General features: G+C 39.6%; 1 protein-coding gene across 6 annotated transcripts in view; it reads left to right on the top strand.

Annotated features, from left to right (window-relative positions):
- Positions 1–1,096: 1,096 nt before the first annotated feature.
- The window catches only part of CSGALNACT1 (chondroitin sulfate N-acetylgalactosaminyltransferase 1), a 47,600-nt gene continuing 34,599 nt past the window's right edge, over positions 1,097–14,097 (top strand). For all 6 annotated transcript variants that reach the window (XM_055702679.1, XM_027814914.2, XM_055702697.1 and 3 more), the window contains exons 1-2: positions 1,097–1,242; positions 1,627–1,773. The gene's annotated coding sequence lies outside the window, so the exon portion shown is untranslated. The remainder of the gene's footprint in view (positions 1,243–1,626; positions 1,774–14,097) is intronic.

Genomic DNA, 14,097 nt, shown 5'->3' with positions numbered 1-14,097 from the left:
CATTAGTGTCTCTTGCCAATCCCATTTGTCTTCCTTGCAGGTTCTTTCTGCGCACATCTCACCGGTGTGCATTGTCTTGTCACTTGGAGTAGCGCTCATCTCAAAAGATGTTTCTGTCTGCAACCTTCTTTTCAGAAAGCTGTTGTAGGTTCCCTTTGTAGGCAGTGAAGCCCAGAAGACAGTTCAGCTGACTGGATACAGATCGGAGTAGGTTGAACTGTGCTCTGAATGCCTTTGCCTAGGTCTCTATGGCTTGCAAAAGGGATGCAAGGTGGTCTCGTCAGCTGCGCAAATCTTTGTAGTAATTCCCTGTATGTGGTGAATGAATGTGGATTTATTCACGTTTAACCAGGTTTCTTGGTTTCCTTGCTCTATTTACAGTAAAGATGTTCAGCCTCTTCAGCCTCTGAAGATGTCTTCAGCCATGTAGTGGTCATTCCTGGGAGGGACAGTTAACTCATCCCTTGTAGCTACAGTCTCTGGTGGCTATCCAAGCTCTCTGCACTAAACGCAAAGCTAGCCTGCAGCATGTGACTACTGATTTCCTTTAATCAGCGAGTGCTGCTTGAACTACAGTGTCCCAATGGAATTGCATTAGAGGTTTCCTCTGTAAGTATTGTGCCTTTCTAAGTGGCTTTCCAACAGCATACTGAATGGTATAAGCAGAGAACAGAGATTTAGCAGTCAGTCAGTCATCAATAGCGTCCTGCTCTTAAGCCAAAGTAATGATCACTAGTTTAAAAATGCCTGTGTTTTTTTGCTAAGAGCATGCAGTTCTGATAGGTGAATGCAGGTATGTATATGTGTGTAATTACTCTCATCATGTGCAGCAAAACCAGTTGAACAGCATGTTTATAAAAACTGTCCTTAAGAGCGATTGCCTCTTGAAGGAGCACAGCTCATATAAGAGGAGTGGGACTGTCTCCAGCCAGCCCTGGGAGACGATGCTGAGAGCATATTGAAAAGCTGTCTTCAGCAAAAGCTTGCCAGTTTAACAACTCTGTTCACTGTTCCTATTGCACAGTGGGCTCTTTGACGCAACAGAAAGAGCTGCCTTTTTTTTTTTTTTTTTTTTGCTTCCTCTTAAATCCGCCTGGCCAATTTAAAGCTTGTGGATATTTCTTCCCCCTCGGGGAAAGCTTATATGAGGATTTTCTTTTTTAACAGTTCATTCCGTGAAACCGTTTTTTTCTTGTTTGCTGTTAGAAAATGTTGGAGCTGAAAAGAAGGCTTTCATTGCAGGTCAGTGTATGAACTCTTGACCAAAGAATTTTACATTTGAGTGTAGCTTTAGCAAGCACTGTCGTTTGGGAGGAAAAAGCAAGTTTACAAGGTTGTATCGTGTGAGCCCATGTGTGCCTACTACTGGAATAGGGATCTTCAGTGACTGAGTTCTGCACAGATGAATTTACAATCTTTCTTTTGTAGACAAATTGACCAAATTAATATTTTACTGTTAATTGAGGTGACATTACAGTTATGTCTGTAGTATTTAATCCCTGAATGTCTCTGCTCCCTCAAAATGCAATAAACTTTACTATGAATTTCAAATACTAAGTTTTTGCCTTTTTCTGTTGCAAGGATTGTCTTTTTGAGTTATAATTATTTTTTTTCCCTTCTTTTCAGCACACTTTACTGCGAAGCATGTTACTCCTGGGCACATTCTGTCTGCAGGGAAGATAGTTATTATTTTGTATTTCTTACACTGCTATCAAGGGATCTGAGAAAGGATGTAGACGTATTGTTAGTGTCTCTGTTCAAGCTGTATTTGAGGTAAGGCAATCTCCTTTGCTTATCTCTGAAATTAGAAAAGTAGATGCAGTATTTCTTTGATTTATAGTTACTAAGATTATCCTGTTGCTGTTTGGTTTTCTTCTTGATAAAAATATGAATGTATTTGTAACAAAGCTGTTCCTTATCTAGGTGATATTTAAAATCCTGTATTTTTATTTCAGCAGTATCTACTAGGTATCTGCATGTTTCTATTAGCTTATATACCCTAGATCAAGGAAAGATAATTTTTGTAATTGCTTTGGTTTTCTCTTCTATTATCAAGTGTGTGAGTGCCCAGGGTAGGCAATTCTTATGCTAACTTTGTAAAACTGAATTACGAATTGTTTCCACTGTGAATCACTTTCCTTGTAAGATGATGACTTATGGTAATGTTTAACTTGAGTAGAATTGTTTTTAAACACATACAGTGCATTTTTTCGTGTATTATTTTTTTTTCAGCACTCCAAAATAAAATAGAAAAATAACAAATCATATCAGACTGTTTATTTCCTTCTTCACTTAATGTTGCCTGTTATGGGAAGTACATAGCTTTTAGAGGTTGAATCATTATTTATGAGGATCAGCACAATTTAAAGGTCCTACTGCAACATTAGCCATATGCAACTGCACTGAAAATGGAATTTGTATGGAATACCACTGTTGGTGAGTTATGATTAGTGCCTGGGGAATTAGAAAATACTACTTCTTGTTTATGTTTCTTTTCAAACAATTTAAGAACTTGCCATTCAGGGGAGATTAATTTTTCTTTTACCCTTTTCTGTAGCAATGGTACAGTTTTTATAATTCCAGATTATGACACATGCTTTCTGTAATTTTACTGTTATTTAAATCTATCTGAGTCTTTTGTGACGTCTCTTAAGAGTGGAAGCATGTTTTAAGGCAGACAAGCTGTACTGCAGGTCCAGAAACTTTATTAATTTAGAAAAATGCTCTAAATCTGTTTTGTCTAGCTCCTCAATCTCTGACACTCTTTGCTGTTTGCAATCAAAATAGTGTTGCCTCCATTCAAGAAACCTGTCTTTTAATGGTTTCTTGAGAGGCTTTTCACTTGGGATGGGGTAGGTAATGGTACAGAGTAGAGTCATGAAGCTACAGTGAACTAATTTTAATTTTACAGAGCAGAAATATTTACTACTATAAGCCTTTATAATACTCAAATTCATTCAAAGGTGGTTTTAAAACCCATTGAGGCTTAAATTTATTTAATCAACATCACACTAAATCTTCTTAGCACTTGCTGTCATCTTATTTTGGGGAGTTATAAATCCATATCCTGTCACAGTGCAAATACACAACTGATATCTGCAACCTGTTTTCTGCTGTCAAAAAAAAAAAAAAAAAGCTTATTCCCTAGTGCTGAAGTTATCTCAAATTGAATGAGCCTTAAAAAGCTTAAAATTAAGCAGTATAGTAAACTAATGCAGTCTTTATATAACACGTTTTCTTAACACTTTTCTCAACAAATTAGACGCCACTTCCGATCCATCATCACTGGCAGAGGGTGTATTGGGCTACATTCTTTCCCGTCTGATCTCTAGTTTGTGAGGTAGACAGTCCTGCTTCTCAAAGGGAATCTCATGAGTAACACACCATGATGTGTTGACATTTCTACTGGCATTACTTTGTCAGAAAGAATGAATGGGGAAGGAGAAAAAATGATGGGGGTGCCTTCGTGTGTTCTTTGGGATCTTTGGAGTAGAAGCATATGCTGCAATAGCTTACTGGAATCTAGCCTTCGTGCTTACTAACGGTTACTGGAAGGTATTTATTTCTCCTGATGTTTGTGGTGCCAGCTTTCTACCTAGCCAATGTAGCAGAGCTTGTGGCTTGCTGTATTTCTCTTCGCATGTTTTAAGCAGTGTCAGGTTAACTGGGTTAACTTGCTTTATTACCCTAGTGACCTGGTCTATGGTTTGCCATACCCTTAGGTAAGGAAAGGCTAGCTGTTGTCTAGTCTAAATTACACACAACTCAAGACAGGTTAAGAGGAAATGCAGTAAGAACTTTATTTGTAACAGTTAATATAGGCAACACAGAAACACTTATGCAAGATACTGACAAAAATCAAAAGGCAAAAGCTAAATCTGTTTATACCTGGCTTGTATTGGAAAGATTTTTACCCCCATCCTACTGATTTGATCCTCTTTTGACAAGATTTTCTTGTTTGTATGTAGCTTAACATTCAGGTCACATCTGTTGGGAAAAAAGCCTCTTCACAAGTGTCTGATGGTTAGTTACCCCTCTAATGAGAGAAAACTCCATCACACCATGTCTTTGGGAGCACCATTTTCTGATTCTTGAGGAACTTCTCATTTCTTACTCAGTCTCTTCTACAAAATTGTTCAGACAGTGCAGTGTTAGTCTTTTGTCCCCAAAACCATTTTGTTTGTGTCCATCCAGACAAGGTGTCATTGTTCTTAATTATTTCATTATTAGAGACTGAAAGGTATCTTTATTGGTGTATGTGTTACCTTCTTATACGTGACTGGTTAGTCAAAAAAGAAGTAAATCTCCTCCCTTTGGGACTTAGTTTTCAGGAAAGAATTCATCATAGTGAACCATATTCTCTACCAATAACTATATTAACATATTCAGTGGTGTGCAGAGCTCTCACTGGCTTTTTCCCGACACTAATACAGAAGATTGGTTGACAGAAGATAGCAGAGCACTGTGTGTTACTTTTTAAACATGGGCCCGCTGAAGAAGGGGACAGGATAGAAGACTTGGGGGGCATAACCTGAACAGTTTAAGGACCAAGGGCTAAAGAGAAATGGATCCGTAGTGCACCTGGCAAATTGTTCTGCTTCTAATTCTTCAGACTGCAACTATTTTACCCAGATTATCTTGTGTGTGTTTTAGACTGTGTGACTGCAGTCTCTGTGAGGGCCTCTCAGCACTGTTATAATATTACTAATAAGGAGTCATGTCTGAAGTCATGTCTTGGTCTGAAGAGGCCTTTGGCAGAGTGCCATGCTGCTGGAGGGCTTGAGTGAACCCCAGTGGTTTTGCTTATTCATGCAATTGAGAGGGACCCTTTCATTGCGACTTGATTGCATTTAGGCTCAAGAATAAAGACTTGGATAAAAATACCACACACTGAGTGTCTCCTACAGCCTCCAAAGAGCTTGACCAGCTCAATGGCAGTTAACATCTGCTTTGGGGAATGCCATGAGCCTGTTGATTAAGCTGAAAGAACTTTATTCCCTGTGTTCTACCTTAGCTGCAGCAAAACATTAAAAGTTAGGGCCTTAGTAGCAGCTTTCCACTTGTTTCAGTTCATTAACTACTCATTTAGGCTGCAGCTATAGGTACTAACTGCTGAGGGGTACAGAAAGCCTGTCTTCTTGTTTCACACCTTCGTTAGGAAACAGACAAAGCAGCCTGATCTTCCAGGAACTGTTTTGGAATTCTTGACTGTGATGTTCTTTGTATGGATGTCTGTTTTTAAATTTCTAGTGACTGGAAGGCATCAGAGAAATGATGAAGCTGTAGAAGCTTTGCAGATTTCTTTTGCTTTTTCTCAGAAGTACTGATTTTGAGTCCATGCTTTGAAGGGTCAGCAGTGCAACCACTTCTAACTATGTTTAACTGCACTGGCTAACAGAGAGGATTGTGGATTATTTACACCTCCTCTGTAGACTGCCAAAGGCAACCCAGACCACATAGCTTCTTGCCTTTACTAGAACCTGTTGAAGAAATACAATATTCAGTTCTGCAAAAGTAGTACTTTTCCTTATACTGAAAGCATTAACTTTTTTTTTTTTAAGGCACAAGCTTACTTCCTCAGTTTTAGAATAGTTACAATTCTGGATTCTATTTTCTGGTTCATCATCAACAGGTTTATAGTTTTTAGGCTAAATATGCTTAACTCTGTTCCATGCCAAGCACTATTAAAGACAATGGGAGTGTTCTTAAAGAGTACATTAGCATTAAACGTTGAGATCTTCATAGAATCATAGAATGGTTTGGGTTGAAAGGGACCTTAAAGATCATGTAGTTCCAAGCCCCCTGCCCACGGCCAGGGAGACCTTCCGCTAGACCAGGTCGCTCTAAGCCCCATCCAGCCTGGCCTTCAACACTTCCAGGAACGGGGCATCCACAGCTGCTCTGGGCAAACTGTCTCACCACCCTCACAGTAAAAAATTTCTTTCTAATACCTAATCTAAATGTACTATCTTCCAGCTGAAAGCCTTTACCCCTTGTCCTATCACTATGTGCCCTTGTAAAAAGTCCCTCTCCAGCTTTCCTGTAGGTCCCTTTCAGGTACTGATAGGCCATTATACGGTCTCCCAGGAGCCTTCTCTTCTCCAGGCTGAACAGCCCCAACTCTCTCAGCCCGTCTTCATAGGAGAGCTGCTCCAGCCCTCTGATCATTTTTGTGGCCCTCCTCTGGACCTGCTCCAACAGGTCTATGTCCTTCTTATGTTGGTGGCTGCAGAGCTGAATGCAGTACTCTGCAGTACTCAGTCTGCCCTAAACTGCAAAGTTGCAGTTCTGCTGTCCCATTGAAGCCCTATAGCCATTCTACTAGCTTAATTGGTGGTCTGCTCCCTGCTCAAGAGAAGAGGCTTGCAGGGGTGTTATGAGTGTAGTTCAACTGGATAACTGTATTGCATGAAGTAATGCAGTCATCCAAGTAAGTTCATTTTTGCTAGTGATGTCTGTGAGCTAGATTGGGCAAAATCTAGCAAAGATCATGGGGAGTGGGGGGAACAATAGGAAAAACTGTGCAGGAAGCTTTCATCTTCAATCGCAGATAGAAGAGGTGATAGATTTCATTTCAAAGTCTGTGCCCGTGATGAAGTGGGTTACCCCTCCATTTACATTAATAGCCATGTCTTCATGTTGCATTGCCTCAATAACAGAGACGTAAAACAGTGACTTGGGCATGGGCATCATCCTCCTATTCAGAAAGAAAAGAATTACAGAACAGTGGTAGAAACTACTGAAGTGAATTCCTGGGGAAAGAGTATTTTTTTCTAGTTTCTTCTCCATTGTGTGACTGAAAGTGGTCCTGCAATTTACTGGCAAGAAGACATGGAACAATATGCACTCCAACAACCTTGGAACAGTGCACAGATACCCCTGGGAATTGTTTCTACTGGAAAGGGTTGAGGCAGCAATGGGTTTCTGGCTTGCTATTTCTGCAAAAGTTTTTTTTTATAGCTAAGGCTATAAATAGTTGACAGTTCTTAAATTGACTAATCCTCTCTTCCTCTCCAGGATGAGAAACTGGATCAAGATTTTCAAAGCCAAAAGTCTGCAGCCAGATATCCTTATTAATCATCTGTTTGTAACGTTGCTCAGATTTTGAGGGAATTCTTTTACTGTTCCTGTTTTGTGTATGGTGAAAAGACTCATCCAGAGTCTTTCCAGTAGGCCATTGGCAGAACCAGAAGCAAGACTTAAGTCCTCTGCATTTCAGCTCAGAGCTCTGCCTACTAGATTGTATTCTATTGTATGGTTATATTTAGAAATTAGAATCACTTAATTTTCAAAACAGTTGAGCCATCTGTAACTCCATCTGGGTTGGACACGTTTTACTAAGTGATCACTGCTTTTGAAAGTTGGGTTGATAAAAAATTATGAGGTAAAACATTCAAACCACGGAAGTGACTGAATATGCAAAGGGCTCCCAGGCACATGCTTTCACACGTTACTTAGACCAGCACTGGGGGTTACAGGTTTGTGTTTTGCTCACATCTTTTGCTGGGATGTGAAAGGTAAGGAGACATTGTCACTTGTACTGCCATTTCTGTTACCAAGGTGGTACTTCAACTACATCTGGGAGGGCTTACAAGGCAGAACATTTCAGTCTTAAAAATGGGATTTTAGCCCTTACATAATTCAAGAATTTTTCTTAGCATTTCTACCTATGTATTTCTTTCAGAGAAGATAGCTATGAAAGTACTGGCCATGGTGATTATAACAGAATTAGGTAGGTAGTGTTGCATGTGCCAGGGATCAATGGTAATCACTCAGTGTTGGAACAAAGGGGCTTCCAGTTATGAAGGGTATATTTTTGGGTTTTACCTTTTATAGCCACCGAACCCCTGATTAGGCTGTTAGATACCAACTCGTCTGGCCCAGAGTATGTCTATATGTGTGTTCTTTGCCTTCATGTATCCTACAGCTGATTTTTTCATTAACATTTAGGATGATCACATAAGTACTGACATCCTTCATAGTGGGAAGCTTTAAGAGTTGTATTGATTTGGAAAGGAGGGGCTTTACTCTGGCACATCAGAGTCTTTCCTATATGCACTTTTAACGTGGAGCCAGTATTCAAGGAAACCATTCTTAATCAGTTAGAATAATCTGAAAATAGAGGTGACAGTTTTGAAACATCCTTTTTACAGGAAGCTTTTTATTATTTAATTTGTGAGAAGGTGAAGCCCCTTGATTTCAGGGAAGAGGTTTTAAATCAACTTTTGGAAAGGTTGTAAAAAGCTGTTAGCAAAATATCCAGTAGTGGTATTGTGAGTCAGGTTACCTGCACCGTTTTTTTCTCATCAGACTGCTATTAAGTAAAAAAATTATCAGAGGGGAATATATAACACATCAGAATATTGACTCAAATCCTAGCAAATTGAAACAGAAATATTTTAGATTGATGCATTGACGAAAGTGGTGGTTACTAGCCTAGAAGCTGATGCAGAAATTTGTTTGAGCCACAGGGATAGAAAACAGCCTAAAGAACATCTCACCTTCCAATTTGCAGGACAGTGTAAGGTGATCCTATGAGATAGAAGTCAGTGCTAAAGTTTTCTCATGGTTAATTGAGCCAAATATATGTATTTATGAATGAATTAATAAGCTATTCCACAAATATCCTAGCTTTCCCTGAGAACCGTTCAGGAAATGAAAAGCACTTATGTAATGTTAAAGGAATGAAAGGAAAATTTCTTAACATTAGGAAGGAATAATAAAGCTTTACTCTAAAATCCTTAGGAACTAACTATACTAAGAAACTAGATCATTGCCAATGTAAAGTACGTGCAAAAGTGTGTTTTGAGAGCACATCTTAGAACGTCTTAAAAGTATTGTAATGGGTCAGTAGCCCTAATTTTTGAATGTGGCCAAAAAAAGTTTGGAACTCTGTGGGCATGTTTGTTAGCATTTATCCAAATGTGGTTTAAATTTCCTTTTTCTCCTTTGGTTCTGGATCTACCTTTCCTATGACAGCTAGGTAGAAGCAGCTGAAGAAGGTTGCTGTAACACCCCTTGTTTACCAGCAGTTCCAGGGAGTGATACACGTGCTGAGAGAACCAGAGCTGTATGGGATGCCTGAATGTGCCCTGTACTCCAGCTGCAGGGAGTATGTGGGAAGCAGACTGCTTCTGTTTCAGCAGAAGCACCTCTTACACTGAGGTGCTAGTTATTCTTGTTTAGCACAGGTGGGCAAGCAAGCCATTTCCAAGGAAAATGTAGGCTTTTTTTAGAGATTTAAGGGAGGCATTGCAGATTTTTTCCAGTAAGTGCAGGGCTGTAATTTTCTTACCTTCTTTGTAGTTCATTTGCTTGAGTTGGTGAAAACAGGCTCATTTGGTGGTAAAGCTTTTTGGGTTTTGTAAGGTAGTTGTCCATTTCTTATGTTCAGATTAGAATCTTTTTAGCTATGTCATAGCTTCAGAGTCCAAGTCAAAGAAACTTGGTTGCCAACTGCTTAGTAATCTTGTAAACCTATTAAACCCCATCAGCAAAAGAGACACAAATGTCTAGATTAGAGTTAGGAATTAAAATTTAACAAATTCTCAGTTTCACATCTTTCTTAGGATGACAACCTGTAAAGAGCTTTTGAAAGGCTTTGCATCTCTGTTGGGACCTTCTGTCATTTTACTGATGTCGTCTTTGTTTTTTACCTCCTATCCTTGATGCTGAGGATTTTACACGTTTGATATAGCACTATGATTTTACTTTCAGGCAACTCCAGCATGCCTTTATGTGGGTCACATATTCCTCCTCCTTCTCTATATTGGTCTAGGATTTCCAACTATTTCCATATTCATTGAGCTCAGTCACTACAGAGCCAATTGAAACAGGCAGGCTGCTCAATGTCTTTTCCACTCCAGGAGTAATTTAATCTGGGAGTGTGTGCATTATTTTTTCAGAGTTGAGCCGTGTGTGCCAGGTGATCTGCAGTGGAGAGCAGCATCGTTATTAAAGAGGCTTAGGCACTTCATGCCGTTTTTGTCCTTCTGCAACTTGTGCAGCTAACGGTACTGTCTTGATGTTTTTTCTAATATGCATGATTTGAATGTAATCAGTTAGAGGAGATGTAGAAAAGAGGGTGGGGCTGTATTTATATTGTATAAGATTGAGTTTCAAAGCCGTTGGGTCCTGTGAGTTCCTTAATCACTGCCTGACTTGTTTTACAGAAGTGCTGTTACTCACAGAGCAGGTTAAGTCTATTTCTTTAGTTTCCCTTTGGGGTCATCCTAGAGTTAAAAAAATCTTTAATGGAAGCTAGATATTGGTACATTCCCACAGAAATATTTCAACTTTCATAAAACAGCAAGGGAGAGAATTTGGCTGTGAGGAATAAATCTTCAAGGAGTCTTTGCATCCATTATAATCTTCGTCTTGGTTGACTAATATGCTCTTCTCCAGACAACCAGAGAGAGTAGGTGAGCCTTGGGTGTTAGGAAACATTAGGTTCATGAGAATCTCCTTCCGCTGGAAGGGCTAACTGGGTGCCCTTTGATATCAAAGGGAGTCCAAGGGAAGGGTAAACTCTTTTCCAGAGTTACCAAGAAAGGAGAGAAGGTGGAGGTGAGACAGATCACGGAGTCCTGGTGTGATAAATATCTGTGCTGTGCTAATTTCTTGCTGCTGAGCATTATTATATAGGTGAACATCAGCTTGAGGTGACTACATTTTTCTTTGGAGTCCCTGGGCCAGACTGTGAGCTGATGAGCGTGATTTCATGCAGATGGAATTGCACTTAGTCCACTGAGCATCACCTGATGTCACACTGCAAAACTGTTCTCCTTAATAAGACTTTCCTGCTGCTTCTTTTTAAGAGTTTTGTTTTCACCATTTTGTCTTTTGTTGTTTTGTTTTTTTTTTAAAAAATATATAGATATTTCTATCTGTGAATTAGAACCAAATTGTGTCCACAGTTCCTCTCAGCTGAGTGTGCACCACCACTAAGGTGATTCATGATAAAATTATCTGACTCTTGAAGAAATCTAACTGACATTTTAACCTTTACAGTGGCATGTTAAAAGTTTTCATGTTGCTATAGGCCTATTTAGTTTTTTGTTTTCTCGCTGCAGCTGTCATGGACAACTCCAGTCTTGGCACTTTTCCCTCCCTTCATGTTTGAAGTAAATAGGCTTTTTTCAATTAATGTCTATGATAATGTACCCCGTGGGGAGGAAAAAAACCCCACCATCTGGAGGATTCTGGTATTTCACATTGAGATTTTTTGAGAATTGGTATTTAGCATATTAATACCGATGCTAACTCTTACACTGCTAGGGTTAGATTTGGATTATCAAATTCCAGATGCCTTTAAGTTCAATGTTTAGTTAAAGTTCCTTGACTGGGTTTCCATGACAGTCAGTGAAGAGAAGAAGCCACAGAGAGTGATTTAATCTTCAGTACATATCCACTTCTGATTTCTTTCAATATCTTATCTAAATGCATAATTACAGTGTGCATCATCATTATTGTCTTTGCTACAGTTGAAAATATCAAGACAGTGAAAATGATTTGCACAAGATCATACTGCCATCAGAAAGGAGACTTTGCTTGCACACACTGGTGTTCAGTCCCGTAACATAATGATGTATATATCTCTGTCATCTACAAATTGATCAGCACTGTCTTTCAGACCAGTTTACAGACCCTTTTGCCCTGGGAAAGGCACTGGAACCTGCACATGGTGACCTAGAAAGTACAGTAGTGTTTTGGAAAGCTCTGGTGTGCTGCATGCTAGTCACCTCAATGCAGTGAGAGCACTTTTGCTCTCCCTTACGATATCCTTTAGTGTTTACTTGCATGGAGCTTAGTTCCAAGTGTGAGGGGATGTAGTATGCTCACTGAATGACACAGGTCTTGCTCCTAAGCTTATGGTATGCACTTTCTAATAAACTTTTGGTCTTTTCTATTGAACTGATTTGTACGGTCCATAGTAGCTCAAGGCAAGCATTTCAGATCTCTTGGGACTGAAGCAAGAAAACATTGAAGTGTGTTTTTTATCTGAAGTGAGAAAAGCAGGCAAGAATTACTCACAACTCTTCACTGATGCTTTCTCCATTACTTGTGGCAGTTTCCTTTGAGTTATTCCTATTTTCTGGTTAAATCTTTAATTGTTTTCCTCAGTACACTGTCTTTTTCTTAATTTTGATCTGGTTTTTTGGTTGTATTGTATCTTGCTGGTGATCCAGATTAAAATGAACCCTTCACTTAGGCTATTCAAAAGTGTGTTTCAAGATAGAGGGGAAGAATTTCCAAACTGCATTGTTATTTTTCAGATCAGAAAGCAGCTAGGACATCAAAACTCATCAGCAGAGAAGGCTTTTTGCAATTCACAGGGGAAAACCAGCTGATGTCTCTGTGTTGTGATACATAAGTCAAAATTAAGGCCTGAGTCTGCATTTGGTTCCACATAGTCTGTAGTTAGAACTGGATTTTAGCCAGTCTCCCAGGCTAAAACTGACATGAAGCTACTTTTGCTTTAATGTAGCAGAGTCTCAAAATAGCTCTCTTAAAATTAATCCAGACCGTGGCTCATTTGATACAGGAGATAACACAGGAGTGAAAAGCTTTGGTCTTGACCAGTGCATAATTCATCTAAGTCTAGGATGCCAGGCTGGATTGCGATATCACCATTGTGATATGTTGACACCATTGTCAGTACTGCACTTTGTGTTCTCATGTCTTGAATAATTCTATTTAATGCTGAGAAATGTCAACTTTTACTGAAATCCAATTTTCTGTTAGGTCCCAGTGTTTGAAGTTTGACTCCTGCTGAGACAGGACAGAGGGCGGTTGTATGTCAGTATTATGTCAGCCTTTTTAGTACTCCATACTTTGTGTCCTCATAACTGTCTCCAGGACACAATCTCTCATGCTGAACATCTGCGTTGGTCCAGATTTTCACCAAGTGGATAGCCTCCCTTTTAAGCAGGTCTAAATCATGATGCACCACAATAATTTTCATCCTTCCTGCAGCACTTCAACATGCGCAGTCTTGACAGCCTGTACTTTGTGTCTCTTTCCAGGATTCATTTGACATCTCTTTTTTCCTCTGTCTAGATGTTTGATTAACAGTTTACGTAACTGTACTGTGATGCTAATTGCATTATCCATGAGTAATATAAGACATGCAGACTGACATTTGATTTTCAGCGGTATAGTAACTGGGGAAGAGATCTGCTGCATCTGCACAAATATTCAGATGCAACATATATTGTCATACGTTACCGTTGTAATTTGTGCAAAGATAGGCTGAAAAGTTTCTGAAAGTTGGGAAATAATAATCAGTTCCTATGAAGTGATGGTGGGCTGCTCAGCAAAGCAGGTATGTGGCAGGGACCTGAAGTCCCACACTGTGGAAGGAAACAGAATGAGGCTGACACAGACCAGAGAGGTAACACTGATAATATATAAGGAACTGGGAGGTTCCTCTTCAGTTCCTGGAGAGGAATCTGGGTTCAATGTTTTTAGGGATGGTTCTTGTTCCCAGATGTCCCAGGAGCTCAGTTAGGAGTCCAGAGTGATGAGTTGATGTTGGCTTTTGGTCACCAAGTAAGTGCAAATCCATGCCAGAGAATTCCTCAGAAAATGATTCTTCCAGATGGCTTGTGGGAGATATCTAGGCTATATTTTGACCTTATCTTTCAGGCTCTCTCGCTGCTCACCATGGCAATAAGAACATAAGTGGGGAAATGCTGGTAAATGGTGGTAAATAAACACTGATACCTTTGATTCAACAGCATCACTGGACAGATGGCTGATTCCCTTAAGCACAAAGCTGTGGGTCTGGGGAAGGAGGCAGAACATTCAGAAGTGTATGGGGATACAGAAAACCAGATAGCAACTAAGGTCAGAGAGAAGGGCTAAGCTTTGTAAGATGAAGATATGTTGGGATGTGTCTTTTTTGACACTTGTGTTTTTTCTGCCCTTGGCTTCTTAAGTTTCTGTGAACAAATAAAAGATGTTCATTTTCTGATGTAGCTTGGCTGAGTCACTCCATTTCATAACAGTCACAAGTGCCCAGAAAGTTTGTTGTAGCTGGATTCAGGCCCATTGGGACTTGCTGAGATAAATATACTTGGTGGAAAGAGGGGTGCT

Source organism: Falco cherrug, chromosome 1 (genome assembly GCF_023634085.1).
Source record: "Falco cherrug isolate bFalChe1 chromosome 1, bFalChe1.pri, whole genome shotgun sequence".
NCBI classification, from domain to species: domain Eukaryota; kingdom Metazoa; phylum Chordata; class Aves; order Falconiformes; family Falconidae; genus Falco; species Falco cherrug.
This window is presented reverse-complemented; position numbering and strand designations above follow the sequence as displayed.